Here is a 15,707-nt window from a genome sequence, read left to right on the forward strand (position 1 = left end):
AAGGTTTTTTTTTTTTAATTTTAAATCTTAGCTTCTATTCTATGAAGATAAATAATTGTATCTTTATTTTAAAAATATCTACAATTATTGTATCTTATATAGTTTGGGAAGCTAAGAAACATGAAAATAACAGAACTTTTAAAGTTTCATCTAAATGTTTTGCTAGGATATAGGTACTGCTTCCACAATAAGAGTCCAGGAAGACCCGATTTTAATATAGTTGAAAATGAAGCAAAAACAACAGATTGAACAATCAAGAATACATTTTTTCTATGATTGGTTTTAAGTGGAGTGCTACTTTCCATTCAGCATCGAAGAGACATGAAGAACATTCTAATTAGTCATTCATTCTAGGGTACACAGCTCAATTCCAAAATGAGATGCTTAAAATAGCTTAATTTTTGACGTTTCCACTTGCCAAAAGTTAAGAAAAATAATGCAAAAATAGTAATTCTTATAAGACTTTAAAGACCTGAGCACAGTGTCACTACATGTGCAGTACAACTAGTTGAATTAACATATTTTTGAGACAGGGTTTCTCTGTGTAGCCCTGGCTGTCCTGGAACTCGCTCTGTAGACCAGGCTGGCCTCGAACTCACAGAGATCCACCTGCCTCTGCCTCCCGTGTGCTGGGATTAAAGGCATGCACCACCACCTGGCAACATTGTTTGTTTGGGTTTTTTTTTAAGTTACTGTATATTAATTTCAATCATGAGGACTTGGAAATGCCCTTATGTGATTACAGTAGCAAACTGAAATGCAAAAGCAGCGAACAATGAGTGGTTTTATTTATACTACATTGATTTTTGTCTGTGATTTATTGTTTCACTGACAATTTGCACTAACTATTGGATCATAGTATTTTCTGGGACACTCTGGCCTAACAGATTCATGAACCTTGTCTCCCCTATCTAGCTTTGTTAGATTCTCATTTGTATGTGAATCTCTTCTTAACGTCTTCGACCATCTTCAATAGAGACATCTACAGAAAGTCAGTTCTTTCTGCTCTCATTTCTCACCATCAGGCTACAGAATATTTGTATAAATCAGTTCAGCAGCAGTTCCTGGTGTTCTCATTATTTGCAGAGAAATCAGGGCAAAGCACAGTGATGAATAAAAATAGACAGTGTTCCCTGGCTATTTCCCTGGTCGAGCATTCACCTCCATCAGGATGTAGAGTGTAGTGCACCTTCCCTCTGCATCTGCGTGCTTCTTCCATGGATGGAAACAGCAAGTGATGCTTTCTATACTCACCCTACCACCACCCACTTCAGGACCACTGCTTCTGATCCAAATAGGTACTCTTTACAACATGCACTTGCTACGTCTGTCTCCTGGATCTGGCTAAAATTTGAAACACTGCACGTTTGACAAGGCATATATTGACTTTAATAAACTGGTGAGGCTTGCCAACCGAGCACAGGTAAGTTTTCCTGGCAGTCTGTGGGAAATTTTAATGGTCTGTATGCTGAGTCATGGATGATAGACCCCTGTTTGCTTTTGATTGGGCAGCACCTAATATCTAGCTTCTAAATAAAACCCTTCAACTTACTATAACCATCTAACATTAATATCACTAATTTCACAAGAAGAGATTAAGGGGAAAATCAATCGCTGTTTGGAAAGAAGAGCTTTGTGTGTTCTTTTGAAAGGTCAAAGAAATGAGTAAGGCTCTATCTCAAAGGGATTTATCTTCTGTCCTGAAGCTAAAAATAATTCCCAAGGAGGTGGGGAATGATGCTCTGACCACTTCACTATGCTGGGAGGGAAGAGAAAGAGTTTTTGCAGTTCCATACCTTGGAATCTGGTGTCCATGGAGAGAAGGACACTGAGTGCTGCCCTCTACCCTGCTGGGTACAGGAAAACAGTGACCAAAGCAAAGCTCTCGAGAAGATGATTCTGTCTCTATAAGTTTGTTGTTGAGACCAAGCCTGGCACTTAAGGAAAGGAGAGAGGGATTCTAAACTTACGCTGTCTAACACTCTCACAATGGTTTTCATTTAGACAAACAAACACACACACAAACTAACGTTCCACCTTTCCTCTGCCCACACTTCTGATTAATTCTCAGCTTAGAGCCTGTTAGCAGTCTGCAGCTGACTGTAACACTAGCCAGCAGAGCTTCAAGGTCATAGTTATCATATCTGGATTGTAGACTTTTTTTTAACATCCCTGTCAATGAAAACCCCTTTAGTTCAACACACACACACACACACACACACACACACACACACACACACACACACACTTACTTGATACAATCAGTGTTACTACCAGTGAGCGGGCAATTGACAAAGAAGCTACACCCGGTACTTAGCAAACTACAAAGTTATGAGTAGTCACTTTAAGTCAGTGATCAAAGAAATTTCCTCCAGAAAGTGGAGAGCCAAAGCTGGGTCCTTCTGCTTACCTGCTCTCTGGATTTGTTTACTGCCTGAGGACAGTCCCAAGCAGCCAGGTGAGAAAACACAAAGCTCTTTAGAGGGTAGAAGGAACTCCCGGTGTCCTCTGAGCTGGGATCTCAATTCCAGTGCTTTTCATGTGGCTGAAATAGCTGGAGTGCTCTGGCTCTCCGGTCCTGAGAGCTGCTCCTGGCTTGGGGATAGAGGGGAACTTGGTTTAAGGCTAAGTGTTAAAGAGAATTCCTGTCATAGCTCACAGTTGTTCTTCCTAAATATAGAGTTTGATACAAGCCATAGGCTGGCTGCCTCTGAAAGGCTTGACCGTGTAGAAAGCAGGGCTCAAATATCAGCCTGGAGGTGGCTGTGTTATCTTACTGCCCTCCTAATCTTCCCGAGGAGGCTGGCTGCATTCTCTCACATTTTCTGAGGAGTGTAGTGAACTTCAAAATGTCGGAAAAGTCTATCTTTAGCTGTATTATCTAGAGGCCAGAAAATGAGAAAAGGTTCATTAAAAATTGGGGGAAGCAGGGGTGCTGATATCAGACATTGCTCAGATCCAAGCTTGGCCGCTTGGGAGCTGTTAAAGTTATTTAATAATCAGCACTCAGTAAGCAGTCACCAAATAATAAAATTATACCATTACATCAAACTATCAGACATCACCCTAGTTTGTAGGTCGAACGTGGTTAAAAATGGATGGGCTGTCATGGTCGCTGGGCTCAGAATCCTTGCTAACTTGGCTCTGCTGCTTTTATTGATGCATTGACCTTAGATCTTGGCACAAAAGAGACAACAGAAGAGAAGAAAACAAAGGGAAATGTCTACTTTTAGGTTTGGCAAGGGCCAAGATTAGGTACCTGGAGAAATATTGTTCAAATCCTAAGGCTCATGGTCACTGTTGTTGAACTTCTTCAGTCTGTGAAATTAACTTCATATAAGCTTCCCTTTGGGCCGGGCATGGTGGTTTGCATCTTTAATTCCAGCACTCAGGAGTCAGAGGCAGGTGTATGTCTGTGAGTTCAAGGTCAGTTTAGTCTAAATAGTGAGTTCCAGGACAGCCAGGGCTATGAAGAGAGATTCTACCTCAAAAAACAAAACAACAACAAAAAAATCCCAAACAAAAACAACCAAATCAAATCAAAACAAAACAAAAAAAAAAAAAAAAAAAAAAAACAAAAACCCAAATCCCTTTGGTAGAAATACTCCACAGAGTGGATAGACTTAGAACCCACCCCCTTTCAATTTTCTGAGTCAACCACCTCCTCCAAGTCAGGGGTGAAGTCATCAAGCACAGAGGACATCAACAGGGTCCAACCGTGTGGAGTGGTGAGTAGTTGTCATCTGAGCGTCAGTCCCAGCTGGGGCCTCTCAGAAACACCAAGAAGGCAAACACTTCCCTTGACTTCATTCCATGACCCTTACAATCCCCACTCCTGTTGTCAGTTCAAGGCTCCCATCAAACTCTGCACCTGCTGTACAAGAAGCGCCTGGCACACACCAGCCCACACTAGGTTGATGAGTGACAATTAATGAAGGGGCTCAAGGTACAAGATAAGTCTATTTCTGACAGGGGTAGTCAAGATGAGGAACAGGAAAATGAAACAGTGAGTCTCACTCAATGTATGGAAAATGGGAAGTAAGTCAGAGGGAACTGGACATTGAAGGGACAGATTAAGACTTTGGAGCATATTTCAGTAAAAATCACTTAAGAGGAGCAGGGCACAGTGTTGTTCACAAAACACAATTCACCAAAGTCCTTTTTACCTGTATACCTTCACCTCTCCCACCCCCAACACACACACACTACAGTCCAGGAGTGGTAGGATATCTAACAGAACAATACATCCATATATCCGTTGTTGTTAAGCTGCTAATTTAAATGATTCATTTAAATCATCTTATTTAGTCCTTTCAAAAGCTCTGTTAGTGACATTGTGCTCATTGTAGAAAACAGCAAGGGAAGACTCATTTTACTAACTCAGTCAGTTCTTCCTAATATATATATATATATATATATATATATATATATATATATATATATATATATATGCAAGTTCTCATTATGCAGTTCTGGCTGGCCTGAAACTCACTAAGTAAATCAAGTTGGGCTCAAACCCATTGAAATCTGCCTGCCTCTGCCTCCCAAGTGCTGGAATGAATGATATGTTCCACACACCTGGCCTGTTCCAAACTTCTGACTCTCAAAATCTTTCCTAGTATACAAAAGTCCCCTCAAGGGACCACACTCACATGTACGCCTCCACAGAAGCACATGGAAGTACACCATTGATTAGCATTTGTCCTTGAGTAGTAACTGCTCAATCAATAGCCATTTTGTTATCTCACTGATCCAGGAATGTGAAGAGAGGGAATTCTGGGCTTGGTCAGAAACTCTATGATGTCAAAAGACCCAGTCTCTTTCAAGTTCTTTCCCCTTGCCACTCTGAACAAGTCAGTATTTTATCCTCGAGTAACCAAGATGACAGCCATCGCTCCAAGAATCAGGGTCTGTCATGTACATCCAAACCAGGAGGAGGAGCAGTGGCTATAGGAAAGGAGGCTTTTATCTTCCAATAAAAGAAAAATGCTTCCTCAGTTCACCAAACCAAGTTCCTCTTACATCTTTAAAACAAACAAAGCCAGGAATGGGTCTCACACCTGTAAAGGAAATAAATAAATAAATAAATAAATAAATAAATAAATAAATAAATAAATAAATAAATAAATAAATAAAATAGATGGCAGAAGATGAATGAAGTAAGAATTATAACAAAAATCAAATATCCTATAAAATAAGGATTCCCTTAACAATGAAGAGAGAGAATGGTAGTGATGTAGATAAGATATGCACACATCTAAAAGGCTTTGTGTAAGTGTACTTTCCTAAACAGGATCTCACCTCATCTGATATGTACCACCTTACAAAGCAAGTATATATTTTTGGAAGTGGAAACATATTTTTAAAATAAATGCAAAGGGGGAAATAGCCAGTGTAAAAATTCTAGAATCACACTTCACAGGATATACAAACATGAATCACACATAACTCAAGTAAAGACATGGTGTGTGTGTGTGTGTGTGTGTGTGTGTGTGTGTGTGTGTGTGTTGCTGTTGTTGTTGCTGTTTTGATTTGTTTGAAGAATTATTTTATTATTTAATTGTGTGTGTGTGTGTGTGTGTGTGTGTGTGTGTGTGTGCACCTACGTGCCTATGGAAGCCAGAAGAAGGTGTCAGATCACCTAGAGCTGGAATTACAGACAGTTGTGATCTGCCTGACATGGGTACCAGAATTCAAAGTCAGATCCTTTGTAAGAGCTGTATGAGGTCTTAACTGCCAGGCATCTTCCAGCCCCAATGTATAGTTTTAATTCTAATAATAATATAAGGAATATTAAAATATGGAAGAGCTTTTAGCAACAATAAAATGGATCCAGAGAATAAATACTGATATCCTTTTCCAAGTAAAAATTGAAAACACCTGTGTGGAATAATAAGTACAAACTTTTTCTGTATGCACATTTGTCATAGAACTAACATATTTATATAAAACATCTTTTCTAATCAAGAGGAAAAGTAACACTAAACTTGCATATGGACCACAAAGGATTAGAGAGATGGCTAAGAGGTTAAGAGTTCATACTGCTCTTGCATAAGATCCAAGTTTGGTTCCTAGCACCCATGTTGGGCAACTCACAACTGCCTTTAACTCTAGCTCCAGATCTAGTGCCTTCTTCTGGCCTCCATGGGTACTGCACTCATGTGCATAAATTAGACGCACACACACACACACACTTACAAATAAATCTTCAAAAGGAAGATATACAAAGATTCAATTATTCAGAGGCAATAAGATAGGTCAGTGGGTAAAAGAACTTGCTGTCAGCCAGGCAGTGGTGGCACACGCCTTTAATCCTAGCACTCGGGAGGCAGAGCCAGGTGGATCTTTATGAGTTCAAGACCAGCCTGGTCTACAGAGCGAGATCCAGGATGGACACCAAAAACTACACAGAGAAACCCTGTCTCAAAAAAAAAAAAAAAAAAAAAAAAAACAAAAAGAAAGAAATAACTTGCTGTCGAACCTGACGACCCGAGTTTGATCCTTGAGACTCACATGGTAGAAGGAATGAGTCAACCCCACAAACACGTCATCTAATCACTACATATGCATGGTTATACTTATGTCCCCCTCAAAATAAATAAATAAATGTAATAAAAATATTTTAAAAATCAGTTTTCCAAAGTATGCAATAATTTAATTTAGAATTCTGCATGTGTATATGATGCTGCATATTAACTCCTTTTTGTAAGTGACAGAATGTTCCAGTCATGTTCCTAGAGTGTGGCTGAGTCAAAACACAAATGACATTATAATATTCATCAAAAATTCATTGATGATTTGGGAAAATAGTAGAGTAGCAAATGCCAAGCCCAACAGGAAATGAAAACTGGATCTTGTCAGGGACACTGTGAGCCAACCACTTCTCTTCTTAGCTCCTGGTTCTGTGCCATGATTCAGTGGCCATATGTCATCTCTCTCCTTAGACCTTAGAATCATTCCACAAATACCCACAAAAAGGAAACCTTTCTTTTAGCAAGAAGCAATGTGTAGAATTGGAACTCTACTACTTTAGCATCTCCTTCCCCAAAACTCTATTTCAAAAAGGGATTTTGTTTTCTCTTTGTAGTTCAATAGCTTGCTTCCCCAAAGTATTCTCCTTCTATAATAAATGAGTTATTTTGCCTCAGAAGAAGATTCAGATGTGCATCTCCAAAAACACACTATCTTACCTTCTGTCCTTAAAGAAATAACTGGCAACCAGCTCTCAGTTGTCCTGTGCTTGTAACTAAGTTGTCTTTTAAATTTTTTATTATTTTGATGTGTGTGTGTGTGTGTGTGTGTGTGTGTGTGTGTGTGTGTGTGTGTGTATGCAAGCATACATGCCACAGTGTACATGTAGAAGTCAGAGGACAGCTCTCAGGAGTTGGGTCTGCTTCTACTTTGTGGAATCTGGGGCTAGGATACAAGCCATCAGGTCTTCACACAAGCACTGAGACATCTTCCTCTCCCCAAGTCACCTTTTAACAAAAGAATAACTTCATTCATTTATCACTTGTATTAATGTTGTCTGTTGTAATCTAGGCACTGTGCTAGATGTTGAGGACTTAGAAATGAGCAAGATAAGACAAACAACAACATAGTTGTAGGTTTTGTGTGCTTTGGGGAAATGGACCACACAAACTGCTATAGAGCTCATGGGAAAGTGCTCCGATGCTCACATTATAAGGATTGAGGCTTTACAAGGGTCTTTCAGTTCCAGCTGAATATCCTGAACATCTACCAAGTGTCATCATTCTTCTATCCCCACTGTTTTGAGGGAGAAAACAATGCACAAGAGTGAATAGTTTGCTCACTATCTGCCCTCAGAGTTTATTGCTGTGGGAAAGGAGAGACAGAGCTAAGCAAGCAAACCAGAATTATAAATCCTCTTAAGTTATATATATATATATATATATATATATATATATATATATATATATATATATATATATAAAACACAGAATCTGAAGAAGAGAATGAGGGGAAGGGGTGGTGGGACAAGTATCTCTATAAGAAGTTAAATTGAAAAGGTGAAAAGAAACCAAGAAAAACAACATTACAGGAAGAGGTGAGCATATGTGTAAAAGCCCTGCAATGGAAATGTACAATCCCAGAACGCAAAGCCTAAACACATGGGAGATTGCCATGAGATGAAGTCATAATGGTAGACAGGGACTAGCAGGGCTTTTGTAGACCATTTTGACAAAAGATGCTGGTTTTTAAGTGCAATGGGAATCCATAGAAGGTTTCAATCAGTTGCCTTGGCTTAAGTCTTAATGAGTTCACCATTGCTTCTATTAACATATAGAAAACACCATGCAAGAAAAAGTAGGGGAAAATAGAGAGTGTTGGAAAGGCTACAGGTGATGGTAATCTGGATGAAGAGGAGCAGAGAAGTTAAAAATGCCCTCTAGGTATACACTCAACAGATCTCTTACAGGGCTAGAGTGATGGTTCGGTGGTTAAGAGCACTGGCTGCTCTTTCAGAGGACACAGATTCAATTCCCAGCACGCACATGGCCTGTTTATAGCCACCTGTGGCTCTAGTTTCGTGGAATCTGATGCCATTTTCAGGCCTCTGGGGGCACCAGGCACCCACGTGGTACACAGATACACATGTAGCAAAACACCCATATACATAACTGTTTTTTTCTTTTCTTTTCTTTTCTTTTACTTTTAAAAAGATGACCTCTTGTTGATAGACTAGATGTGGTAGAATGGAAAAGACAAGCATCTCTTAAACTTGGATCTAAAGCTTGGATCATGAGACTTCAAGGGACTGGCATACTGGAGAAGGTGTGAAGATAGCAGTAACCATAATGTTCACCTCATCCGTGCTTGACATCAGATCTGGCACATAGCATGCTCTTATTCTGGGACATTGAGATAACAGACCACAGATTCTGGCTAAACCTACCTCCTTTGATCTACCTTGTCTCATGTTAGATCAGAAGACCCTGTTCTCTCTAGAGCAATCTTGCCCCATAACCTGGAGGGAGGATTACCACAAAGAAAGACCAAGGAGAACCTGAACAGACAGGCTTTGTTGGTTCCCCTCGTCAGTCTCCTATCAGCATGAATTTGCAGTGAAGGCTCCAGAAAAACTCAAAAGGTCAAGGTTTGGAGTGCTTCCAGCTAGCTCAACATGTGGAGGTTCTAGAGAGGGCATGGGAGCTCTGTACTCTTCCCATACCTCTGCTTATGTCTGGCATCATCTGTATCCTTTACAGTAGCCTTACCCAAAGCTGATAAGAACATTGCCCTGAGATCTGTGAAACATTCAAACAAATAAAATAAATATGGGGAGTTATGACTCTGATTCATATCTCATGGTCAGAAGCACAGGCCAAAACATCCTGGGGTTTTGAGTGACATCTACAGTACATGGAGTGAGAATCATGGGAACTGAACCTTCAATTCATGGGCTCTGATGTATCTCCATGTATACAGTGTCAGAACTAAACTAACCAGAAGATACTCAGTTGGCATCTACTTTAGAATGGCTTGCTTTTTGTTGGTGAGAAACTCCCATGCATTTTGATGTCACAAAAGTTATCTGCATTGTTAATATATACTGGGAAAATCTAAATCTGATTTGGAGTTAGATTTCCTTGGAGAAATGAAAACATAAAATGTCACTGCTAACCTCAGAAACATAAAAGTGTCAATAGACTGTGGGTGCTAATTGAAAATGAGGCCACGGGCTGGGAGGATAGTACAATCAGAAAAGTGTTGCCAGGGAAGCATGAGGAACTCAGTTAGATCCCCAGTACCCATGTAAAAAAGCCAGGCATGGTTAGCACATACCTGTAATCCCAGTGCAGGGGAGGCAGAGCCAGGGGTATCCCTGGAGCTTGCTGACCAGCCAGCCTAGTCAAATTGGTAAGCTCTAGGTTCTGTGAGAGATCCTGTCAAAAAAAAAAAAAAAAAACGTAAAAAGCTCCTGAGGAACAATACCCAAGGTTGACCTCTAGCCTACACACACACACACACACACACACACACACACACACACACACACACACACACACGCGCATACACACACATACACACACACACACACACACACACACACAATCACTGTGGGTTGTATAATGATTGAATAACTGAAGCAACATGTAGAAACATCTCTTGTGACACACTTGATTAAGAAGAAAATAAGAGGACTGCTTGCAATACCATAGTCAGGAGGCTGTTGTAGGAGGATTACAAATTTGAGGAGACTTTAGGCTATATAGTGATATCTTGTCTTAAGAAAAAATAAATTAAAAAGCCACACATGATAAGATATACCTCTAATCACAACATAAGGACTGTGGAGGAAAATCAGGAGGTTAAGGTCATCATTAGCTACACAGCAAATATGAGGCAAGCCTGAGGAGATACATGAGACCCTGAGACTGTTTTAAAAACAAAAACCTGGGAGATGGTTGACAAGATAGAGCAATAGGTAGGGCACTTCTAGCCAAGGCTTATAACCCTGGTTCGATTTCTGGGACCTATGTGGTAGGATAAAACTCATTCTCAATGTTGTCTTCTGACCTCTGCATGGGTGTCATGGCATGCACACATGTACAATAAATAAATGCATTTAATAAATTTTTTTTTTTTTTTTTGGTTTTTTCGAGACAGGGTTTCTCTGTGTAGCTTTGCGCCTTTCCTGGAACTCACTTGGTAGCCCAGGCTGGCCTCGAACTCACAGAGATCCGCCTGGCTCTGCCTCCCGAGTGCTGGGATTAAAGGCGTGCGCCACCACCGCCCGGCCTAATAAATTTTAAGAAAACTAAGAAAGAAGGGAGGGAGGTTATTACTGTGTTTGGAGCTATCCAATATTGTGGGGGAGGGAATTGGTATATGTTATGTCCATCTGAGCAACACTAAAATTTGTTTTAAGCCAGACTGAAGAAGATGGGAAAGGTCAAGATGAGGTCATTAATAAGTAAGACATAGAAGAAGGAATGAAATATAGTCCCTAAAGGCAAAAATAGGTGTGTTTTCTTTGGATAAAAAGCTAAAATAGGAAGACAGATGGTGCAAAGTTTATGAGGATCTACTATAGTTTGGATCTGGAATATCTCCAAAGGTCTGTGTGTTAAATTAAGACTTGATCTAGCAGGTGTATCTAACCTGCAGCCTGCAGGCCACATGCATCCCAGAATAGCTATGAATGGGGACAAGCATATTTGTAGACCACAATATCATGTCATAATATCACAAGGATAGATACCCCTAGATGCAGCCTAACACAGAAAGGATTAGATTCTTAAAGATGTGAGCCTAGGAAAGGCAGGAAGTTAAATCATTCGAAAATGCCTTTGAAGTTGATCCTGGGACTCTGGACCCTTTGTTTCCTCTTGCATTCAGGCCTCTGTGAGTTGAGCTGTGGATTCCACAAATCCCTGCCATGATGTGCTGTCTTACCATAGACTCATGGCAGTGAAACCAACATGGACTGAAATCATGGTTCAAGAGTTGAGAGATGAGGAACAGGAATAACAGACTACCTGATGCTCTGCCTCATTTTTCTCGGGGTCTCAAGAGGAAGCAAGATGTGGGAAGTAGGGAAAAGCTGAAAGGATTTTCCATCAGTGCTCAGACTCTGCAGAGGTTGCAACCTGCAGCCTTATTCATGGATGTTGCATTGACTGGACTGCTTTGCTGGGGAACTGGTTCTACAGAGCACACCTGCAATCCCAGCTAGCCCTTGTCTCAAAAAATATTAAAATTAATAACTAAATTTAAAAATAGAACATGTCATTACTTGAGTTCCCCCAAAGCAGAACTTTTGGGAAAATTGTGTGTCCAAATGCTTTATCAAGAAATTGCTTCATGGACTGGAGAGATGGCTCAGCCATTAAAGGCTAGATTCACAACCAAAAATATAAGAAATTGTTTCACAATGGTGCAGTAGTAGGATTTTATCTTAGGGGTAATCAATAGCTGTCTAATTAGACTTAAGGTCTGCTCAATAAAAAGAAACTCATACCTGATACTGTAAACTTAGTCAACTACCTGTACCTGTAGCAGGAGTGGACATAGACTCTAGACTACCTCCATTTTCCTAAACCAGTATAATTTCTAACTGTATTTCACAATACTTGGCCTTATACCCACAGATAAGTGTAGTTTCTTCATCAAAGAAACTTCTTTTTGCAGAGATCCACAACTGGTCAAAAATGCAGAGAATAAGTGACCATGGGTTGCCCAGCCCTAATCTATGCATCTACAATGCTACCCTTATACTTAAGGCTCAGAGAACACTATGGAAGAATGAAGGAAAGATTCTGGAGCCAGAAGACCAGGATACCTGCCGTGAGATAATGTCTTCTTGCTATAACAGGTATGCTGCATTTATGAAATCTCAACAATATGGTTGCCTAATAGGACCTGCATAATGACAATGCCAGATGACATGCCAACTGAGTGGGGGAAATTTCCAAGGCCCCACCCCTAGATGAAGAGCAATCAATGGCTGCTGAGAAAGGGAAACTCAGTCTGCTCCAGGGATGAGCCTCTTGATAGATTATCCAATCCCAAGTGGTCATCGCTAAACATAGACACATACAAGCAACACTAAATGGCCTGAGAATATATTATATGTGTGTGCTCTGCATATATACTATATATAGAATATTACTGACAGATATAGATCAATAATTGTCATGGATTTGAGAGGGAGTGGTGAGGACAGAGGAGGAGTTAGAGGGGGAGAGGGAAAGGTAGAAATTATGTAAATATAGTACTCATACATGAAAGTCTCAAAATTGAAAATTTAAAAAAAGTTTCCTTGGGGTTAGTGAGAAGACTTAGCAGTAAAGTGCACTTGCTGCACCCGCAGAGGACCCAGATTCAGTTTGCAGCGCCCACATGGTAACTCATAAGTGTCTATGATTCTGGTTCCAGGGGATTTGGTGCCTCCTTCTGGCCTCCCTAGGCACCAAGCATGCAAATGGTCTACATATATATACATATATGTAAAATAAAAATAAATAAATCCTTTTTAGAAAACAAAAAAGAAAATATTTCCATGAGAAACTAGGGAATAAGGATTCAGTCTCAAATCCAACAGAAGTTATCTTCTGTCTACCCCCATATTATACTAATCTGGAGCATATGCTAATCTGGTACATATGCTAATTGTAGAGTTGTCCCAACAGTCAAAGGAACAGAAGCTGTTATATTACTATGTCTATCAGTCATTGCTTAAAGGCTGCATAGGAGAACAAATTCCCAGAGCTTCTAGCTCCCTTCACTCAGTAGAGAGGCTTACTCCAGAATCCCTTAGGGCAAGCCTCCAAGCAAGATGTAAGGTGTTAGCAGTAAGGGCACTTTGAAGGTAGAAGCTAACAACACATTGGGAAAAGAATCTGAGAGCATGTGGGTAAGTGCACGGTCATTATCTGCCTGAACCCTATTGTCCATTGCGGCACAGAAGCCCCAGTAAACTACATTGACATCTCATTTCAACAAAGCCTAATTGATTTGAATAAGTGTTGTTACAAAGTTCTGTTATTACAATGTTAAGATGAGCACTTTAGTTTTGTTGGGCATTTTTTTTCTAACAAATATTAAAATGGACTATTTTTGCAGAGTTTTCAAAGCTGGTAAATAGACTTAGAGATCCATTTTCCTGCTCTGTCACATAAGAGTTCTATAACCTGGCTCTATTTCAAACCTGAGGTAATTCTAGTCCCTTTGGTGACAACAACAGATTCAGTAAGAGGGGATCCTTCTTGTCGCAGGGTCTGAAACTATAACAATAACTACTCTGGCACATGTACCAGAAACATTACTACAAGCTATGCATCCTTGAACAATTCTTTTTCCTCAACATCAGGATCTGGAAAACGAAAGAGAATCTCAGCTGTACTGTATACTATGCAGAGCAACCTCCCCAGTCTCCTTTCCCTCTTGCCCTGCAAAGTCTTTTTTGGAAAAAGAATTAATGAAATATATGAACACACAAGTCAATAAATGCATAAACAACAAAAACAAAAAGGAAGAAAACTCAAGCTTAAAGCATGCCACAGTGACAGCACTGGGAGTTCAAGGCATGCTCCCCACCCTGGCATCTGGAACAGTTTTCCAGACTTATTCACAAAAGGATTAGGGCCCTGTGCCTGGCTTTTGGCCAATAAGCACTGTAAGTCAGTGCTTCTTGAAGTGTAGGTCATGTAACCAGTGCCAATTGGAAACCATCTTCAAAGCTAAACCGGTTCTTCAATTTATGACACAAGCATCATAGTATGTTTGGGGGAAGTTACAGGGGCTGGTGGTAACATTTGTTCTGTGTCCTCTCAGCCTACTTCTCTTCTCCTTCTCAAATAATTCTCTTGCTAGAGACTGGATGCTAAGATATCAAGAAGAATGGATGAGCCTCATATATCAATAGTGCCAAGTTGAGAGATTCTGTTGTATCTCCCCTTCCCCAAACCTCTGACTCTCCCTTCCAGTTTAATTGTATGCCCTTTGTAATGTTCTGTCTTTACCGCCCTAGCCCACACCAGGATGCTGTGTCCCTGCATTGAAACATTTAGGGTGACAGCTCCAATCTCTGTGAAAAACATGCTCACTTTTTCTGGGTCTCTCATTCCATTTCCTCTCAAATTGAGGTTTTCCTCACTGAGTAATGAGAAGAAACAGATTCAGAGGTAGAAAATAAAAGCTGGCTTGGATAACGTTAAGTCTGTGATGCCTATTGAATCTCTAAATGGAACTTTCCAAGAAGATAGAGGTCCCTATATAAAATCTAGTGAAGTCATCCAGGCTGTCATGCAAATTTGGAGGTCACAGTTTTGGAGATGGTGCTTAGAACCAGAAGTTTAGATGAGACAGATCACCTAGAGAAGGAGTGAAATTACAGCAGATAAATGGATGGTGATGGCAGTTTACAACAATGTAAATGTATACCATTCCACAATCCTACCATTCAGTGCAGTTACGACGGTATTTTTTTTTTTTACCACCTAATATGTATTTTGTTGTTATCAGTAAGTGAAAGAGTGATCAAGTTAAATACTGCAGAGAAATGACGGAACTGCTAGTTTTGGCAATTTGGAGAGCAGTTGTGACCTCAACAGCACAACCAGTATAATTCAGCTCAGAGATATAATAGGGGGTGAGAAGAACAAGATGGAAAAGGTAGCCTATGATTAGGGTGCCAGAAACTGGAGCCAGTGGCTGGAAGTGATCACAGGAGGAATGTGAAGAGAAAAATAACACATCAGTTTAACCTTAGAATGATCCAGGAGACAAAAGAGCTACTTGTCATAGCCACACTCAACCCCAAGTGTGGAGGATCCAGTTTCCACTAGAAGGTAGGGCAGGCAGCAGGACTGGTCTCCATGTGAACAAAACAAGTGTTGCTGGCACATAATGTCAGGAAGGGACCCAGATGCATAGATGTGCAGATGAGCAGGTGGAGTGGTGTGCCAGGAGGCAGATAAAGACATGGATTCTGATTGAAATAAACAAAGTTGTCAACAAAGAGTGAAACGTGGTTTGTTTTTTTTTTTTTTTTTTTTTGGTTTTTCGAGACAGGGTTTCTCTGTAGTTTTGCGCCTTTCCTGGAACTCACTTTGTAGACCAGGCTGGCCTCGAACTCACAGAGATCCTCCTGCCTCTGCCTCCCAAGTGCTGGGATTAAAGGCGTGCGCCACCACTGCCCGGCTGGTTTTGCTGTTTTGAAAGGGGCTTTGAACATCACT

The 15,707-nt window shown here is 40.4% G+C and overlaps 1 protein-coding gene and 1 long non-coding RNA gene across 2 annotated transcripts in view; one reads left to right on the forward strand and one right to left on the reverse strand.

Annotated features, from left to right (window-relative positions):
- Positions 1–2,799, reverse strand: part of Smpx (small muscle protein X-linked) — a 22,746-nt gene extending 19,947 nt beyond the window's left edge. Inside the window, exon 1 of the mRNA XM_052744853.1 lies at positions 2,411–2,799. The gene's annotated coding sequence lies outside the window, so the exon portion shown is untranslated. The remainder of the gene's footprint in view (positions 1–2,410) is intronic.
- The window catches only part of LOC128114677 (uncharacterized), a 27,721-nt gene continuing 13,203 nt past the window's right edge, over positions 1,190–15,707 (forward strand). Inside the window, exons 1-2 of the long non-coding RNA XR_008219860.1 lie at positions 1,190–1,423; positions 12,157–12,340. This is a non-coding gene — a long non-coding RNA (uncharacterized LOC128114677). The remainder of the gene's footprint in view (positions 1,424–12,156; positions 12,341–15,707) is intronic.

This window comes from Peromyscus californicus, unplaced genomic scaffold (assembly GCF_007827085.1).
Source record: "Peromyscus californicus insignis strain IS unplaced genomic scaffold, ASM782708v3 Scaffold_10__1_contigs__length_136768540, whole genome shotgun sequence".
NCBI lineage: Eukaryota > Metazoa > Chordata > Mammalia > Rodentia > Cricetidae > Peromyscus > Peromyscus californicus.